Source organism: Ctenocephalides felis, unplaced genomic scaffold (genome assembly GCF_003426905.1).
Source record: "Ctenocephalides felis isolate EL2017-DRISC unplaced genomic scaffold, ASM342690v1 CF-g0.4_SCAFFOLD_00845, whole genome shotgun sequence".
NCBI classification, from domain to species: Eukaryota; Metazoa; Arthropoda; class Insecta; order Siphonaptera; family Pulicidae; genus Ctenocephalides; species Ctenocephalides felis.
The window spans coordinates 76045345-76051992 of record NW_020536999.1 but is presented as its reverse complement, the minus strand read 5'-3'; the positions used below and the strand labels follow the sequence as shown (position 1 = coordinate 76051992).

Genomic DNA, 6648 nt, shown 5'->3' with positions numbered 1-6648 from the left:
AGAACAGATTGTTGAATTTGGTCCAGAATGAATCTTATTATTTTTCTTTTTAATTAACTTTATAAATATTATTCAAGTTTATTTTTATTTTTATTTGTATCGTTTTCGTTTAGTGGTTAGTGCATATTTGCTTGTGTTGTACTATTGCCACTAAAGAAGAGTCAAATTCGGACTCGAAACATATGAATTAAGAAATGCAATACCGGTTTACCGGTATACCGAATTACCGGTAAACTGCCCGATTTTTCTGCGGTATTTTTACCGGTATTCCCCCCTAAAATACCGATATTTTCGGTATTTTTACATAAGCGCTATTTGATACATAATACACTAAAGTTTAAATTTCTCGAAACAAATTTATCGTTAAATTCCATAATTGCCTAAACAGCTATACCTTCAAGTGATTCTATAGGACAAACGAATGTCAAATATTATCTCATTAAATTGAATATTCATTGCTTTACTAAAGGCTTCATATCATGTTACAATAAATAGAATTGGACTGATAGATAATGATGTTTGTTTCATCTTATGTAAAATTGTAACGGTTTTTTAAGTGATACTCAATATACTCGATAGTGGTAATGAATTAATTAAATTGGATATAATTTTGTTAAATTATTAGAAAAGAGCATCAGCTACAAAGATCAGAAATAGAGAAAGATAGACGCAAGTTTTTGACAAATTAAAATGATTTTAACTGAAAAGAAATTTTCGAATTGTTTAAATTATTATCTGAAGAAGCCTGAAAGCGATGTAACTATACAGTCATTTGCAAAATATATTTCAAAAAGAATCATAGTAAGAGAACAAAGACCTAGGCGTATTGGGAAAAGGTCTGGGCATCAATACCAATATGTATTTGAAAAGCTTCCATAAAAAGTTGAAAAGTAGATTAATTAAAGAAAAAATGGACAAAGCCATCAAATATGTATTACGATATGAAAGAGAAGTTTTTCATCGAAAAAATCGTAGGCTATGTGGTCATTTAGCCATGAGACAGCGAGAGATACGCAACAACCACGCAAGAAATAAAACAGTACTGCTGGCTTCCCTGATTCTTACTATCAGGTTTATAGAGTATAACAACAATAGTTAACATGGATGATATCGACAAATTAATAGAAGATTTTCAAAAATTAAGAGAACATAATTTATATATTTATTGTAAGTTAGTAGTTTTTAATGTTTGTAATTTCATATTTAGATCATGTTATTAGTTCTAATTGTATATTACAGAACCTCAAAAAATAAAGGCAGTCAGTGAGTTCAAACCCATTCGAATCCCAAAAAATTAAAATATTCTTAGGTTTATCAGGTTACTATAAGAAGTTTATAAATATTATTCAAAAATAGCAAATCCATTAACAAAATTACTAAAAAAAATCTAAATTTATTTGGTCTGCAACCCCCCTTTTACAACATCAAAATTTTAGTAGAAATTTTTCAATAAAAACAGATGCTAGTGGCGTATCCATAGGTGCATAGTTTCATCTCAAAACGTAAATGGTTTAAAATCTAAACTTTAGATCAATATCGTATGCATCTAGAACCTTAAATAAAAGCGAACTAAATTACTCGACAACATATAAGAAATTATTAGCAATCGTATGGAGTCTTACTCATTTTAGGCCTTACTTGTACGGAAACCCTTTAAATTATATACTGACCACATGTCTTTTTATATATTTAAATAATTGTAAAAATCGAATTCTAGACAAATATGTTAGAGATTAAAATTAAAGTAATTTGAATTTGAAAGTATCTATAAAGCTGGGATAACAAATACAAATGCAGACAGTTTATCTAGATCTTCTATTGAATAGCAAAATAGTGCCAAAGACATAGAAGATACAAAAAGATACAAAAAACATTCAGGAAAATGCAAAATTTTCATATTTAACAACTAAACCAACTGATAATTTTCAAAAATTTTTAGATACTGCAAACAGAGAGATTATTTTAAATACAAATATAGTAGAAAACAACAATAATTTTATTTTTTCAATAATTAAAAATACAACCAGCATATTGTCTTAAAAAATTATATTATTTTAATCGGCAATAAATATATGCAAAAAAAAATCAAAATGAAAATATTTTATTATTTATATCAAAATCTTCAAATATATCAGAAAATTGCAAAAAGTATTTGATCTTTGTAAATACGAAACAAGAAAAAACTTTATAAACATAAACTAATATTACATATTCTCTTGTTAACAATGAAGTTTCACAGCCTAAATTACAAGATTTTTTTTATTGTTTATGCAATTTAAAAAAATATTTGTTAGAGTAAAATATAAAATATTCGGCAACTCCTAATCCTATTCAGTTTACAAATTTTTGCGATTCATCTTTTGAACATTTCAGAATGATATTAGGATATATTTTTAAAGATCCAAATATAAAAATCGAAATTTATTTAGATAAAATAATTGAAACTTTAACAGAAAAAGAATAAAAAAAGTTTTGCACGTTTTACATATTTCACAAATAAATGGAGGTCATTTAGGCATGAAGAAAACTTGCAATAAAATTGAAAACTTCTACAAGTGGCCAAAATTGAAAAAGCAAATTAAACATTTCATAAGTAAATGTGTAAATTGTCAAAAAAAATAAGGTATCACAAAAAACTAAAGAACCCATGGTAATCACAATTGCTGCTAAAGAACCATTAAAAAAATTGTGTATTGATTCATGCGGGCCATAGCCATGACGCATGTAAACGTATGCAAAGGGATCTTATCCAAAATATTAGTTCATGTAAAAACAACACACAAACAAATTGACACAAATATATTTAATATGCAATTTTTTTTCACAATACCACCGTACATAAATCGACAAATTATTCAGCTTCTAAATTACTATTTGTGAGCGGAGAAAAATTTAATTACCTTTATTTGTCAGTAAGGATTGCGATATACAAAACAATTATGATATATACACAAATGTATTAAAATCAGGCAAAATTAAATGCACAAATAATACTGGGTAGAAATTTATAGATTTCTATACTAGACTTCAAATAGTGAATGCATAGTTTTGACAACTTATTAAAAGTTATTCATGTTTGCCTGATTTGCCATTTGAGATATTATCTCTTTAGTTTGTAATTTGTTAACTTCAAAATGTAACTATATTGTATTATTGCCTCGGCCGTTGAAAAAACAAAAAATAAATAAATAATAAGTGAGTTTTTGTTAATTTTAAGGGGATAAACACACAGTTGCCATACAGTAAGAATGATGGTGATTCTATATGAAAAAAATTAAACAGATTGAAAAGAAGTAATATACATAAGATAAAAAAGGAGTATTAAATCAACAAAGAATATGTCTTTTCCATGACAAATTAATATTAAATTTAACCATTTAAATCATAGATAGCAGGATGGAAAGTGTCGAATATCAACCATATTTGTTGGCAATAGCAAAATATGTACATCGTAAATTAACTGCTGAATTCATATTAAAACAGACAACAATTACTGACAGAAATTAGTAAATAAAGATGCATGTTTCATAAACTTGCAGAATCCAGCTTTAATAGTAGATCAAATGGCTAAGATTTCAATAATGTATTACGATTTACATGTACCTTAAAGTGTTTCGTGGACATTTAATCATACAAATCAGGAATATATCCATTGCGATAAAAAACATGCAAGTACTTACATCCACAAATTCTTACTCAAGTTACCTCATGTAGTTATTAAATATAGGATGGTTTTGTACAATAAAACATTTACATGGGCCTCCATCATGTAGAATAGAGTTTCTTCACCGTCATCTGAAATTATAAAATACTATAGTAATTCATATAGATATAAAAATATTATTTTTATATAGCTCAAAAAAAAGAAAAATAAGTACCCATAAAAGAAAATATTTGGAACTGTAGTATATGTATTAGCCATAACCTATTTCTCGAAACGATATCAACAATCATCAAATTGTCAACGCACTTTATAATCCCAAATACGACGAACATTAAGTTTTACATCAAATCAAAGCAACAAATTCACAGCAATACATATAACTATAAATATAAAAACGAACGTTATTAACGATTATTTCTCACACCAAATCAATCTTCGCTTTGGTCATGTACTAAATAAATAAGCAAAATTATCAATCCATCAAAGTACTAACCAAAAGCTTGCAAATAATGTCATCGCCAATGTAGATTATTAATTGTGCACTAAATCACTGAATTGAAACAAAATCGGACTGAAAACCTCTAAATACTCTTCTTTTACCTATCATCAGAACACACTTGTTGAATCTAATGCGAGATGCGAGAACCATCAACGACATACGCACATAGATAAAGAATGCTAATAACAGTAGAGCGAACAGCAAACGTAAGGGTATCGGCACACCTGTCAATAACGAGAGAGCGCAGCGGCCATAGATAAGTAAACATAAATAGACCGCTATCTCAGGCCATTTGACATTACCTCCATTTTAATATTTTTAGCGATCTGAAGGAGGCAGCACTTGTTCAGTATATAAATCAACCGCTGGTATTATTCCTAGATATGGTTCGCATACGTAATTCAAAATAAGAAAACCTAAATAATTTCTTATATTGAAAATGAGAAAAAAAACATACGAAGTACAAAATATATTTTCAAATATATCACAAACATTTTTACATAACAATTAAAATTTTTGTAAATGTAAAAATCAATATATACACAATAATAAGTATTATAATTTTACAATTATAAGTAACTAAAAAAAGTATTCACATTGGTATGATAAATTTACAAGGAACGATCAACATGAATTACTTAATGATCAATAATATATAACAACTAGACAGAGATTGTGTAGAAGCATTTACAATAAAATGTTAAAATCAAAAGGAACGATCAATATGAATTACTTAATGATCAATAATATATAACAGCTACACAGAGATTGTGTAGAACCATTTATACAATAAAATGTTAAACTTAAAAGGACCGATCAAAATGAATTACTTAATGATCAATAATATACAACAGCTACACAGAAATATTGTAAAAGTTTTCATCGAATCGTCTTAATAATCATACTAAACCATTAAAATCCTACGGAAACTGGTTCAAATATAATAATTGTTGATTTTTAAAAAGTTGCTTTTTGAAAATACTCCGAGTTAACGTGTTCGTTCGTTTTCAATTATGTGTAATAAATCCACTCATAAATTATATTATTTTTTATTGATTAAGTCGATTATTTACATATATCGGGAAGTTCATGTAACTTGCCTTAAGGCTAAATACCAATACCAACTAGTTTATTTATTTATTTATTTATAAGCAAACCGTAATCAATAATAATGGATATTATTTTAGGCTCTTGTCAATATGTCTTGTCAATGTCGTTTGATGGTGCTTATTTTTACTATTCTGTAAAGCTATTGCTCGGACAAATTTTCGTTTTATTATATTGACCATGAAGGTGACAATATTCATGGCATTGAGCTTTTACACAAAAAAGTTGCTGCCACTGGTAAAGGGGGTAGCGGAGATTTTAATGGAACTAATTATCCACTTCTAAAAGTAAAGACTGCAAAACAACATGTGTAATAAATAACCAATAAATAAATTTTCTTCAATTAGAACTTAAAGACAAATCAATAGTGTAATTAGAAGTGCAACAAATACATATGAATACAGAACAAATTAGTGATTAATACTGTCCACAGCTACAAAGGTTCAATTATAACCCAACAAACTGAATTAACGAAAGAGAGTTTTTATAAATTTCATAACTATGTATCGCACAAACAGCTTTTATGAAAACAAAAAGTTATGATTATACTAAGTACACTCACATCAAGAAGTGGAGTTAGTCATATGTTTGTCATTACGGGCGTCCAGATTTATTTATCACTTTTGCAATCCAGCTCGGGACGAGATACATCAGAAGTTACTTCCGGGGCAATCACACGTTAATAGGCATCACATTTTTTTTATTTGCATAGTTTTATTGTCAATCAAAATAATATACAATTCTTTAAGACAATTTGCTAGGTTTTAATGCATTCAAGAAATTATTTAACTCTTTGAACTTCTTCTCCATCTGTTTTCTTTTCATTTTGATGTGCGTTGACCAGCTTAACTTTCTATTGAGATGAATCTCAAGGTATTTTACGCTCTCATATACGTACTATTTCTATGCTGTTTATTTTTACGCTTGAGCAGTCCAGGGTTCTTGTTGTGAAGGTTATATGGCTAGATTTTGTTTCATTTATTTTAATCTTCCACTTATTGAGCCACTTTTCAAATTCGGAGACATATTGTTGAACATTTGACGTTGCGACGGATGCACTTGTATGAGTTCCCATGACAACTGTATTATCGGCAAAAGTTCCAATTATTACATTACTATGAGAATAACTAACTCCTCCTCATATTGTATTGATAATTTTTTCACAAATATATCTACGGTGAATTCCTGTGTAATTAATACCGGTCTTTCTGACCATTATGGAATTTTACTCTCTTTGCCTAATACTACTAATTCTCCTTCCTATGCGTATCGATACAAAAGAAAATTTAATATAAAAAATAAATTATTTTTCAAGAAACTATTAGAAAAAGAGACTTGGAATATGTTGGATCATTCCAATGATCCTACGTTTGATACA

At 27.9% G+C, this 6648-nt stretch overlaps 1 long non-coding RNA gene across 1 annotated transcript; it reads right to left on the bottom strand.

The window, feature by feature from the left end:
• Positions 1-3457: 3457 nt before the first annotated feature.
• On the bottom strand, positions 3458-4290 carry LOC113364058. Its single transcript, XR_003366015.1, has 3 exons — positions 4158-4290; positions 3879-4044; positions 3458-3795 (listed from the first exon to the last, which is right to left on the bottom strand). It is a non-coding gene; the product is annotated as an uncharacterized LOC113364058 (long non-coding RNA).
• Between the last annotated feature and the right edge of the window lie 2358 nt (positions 4291-6648).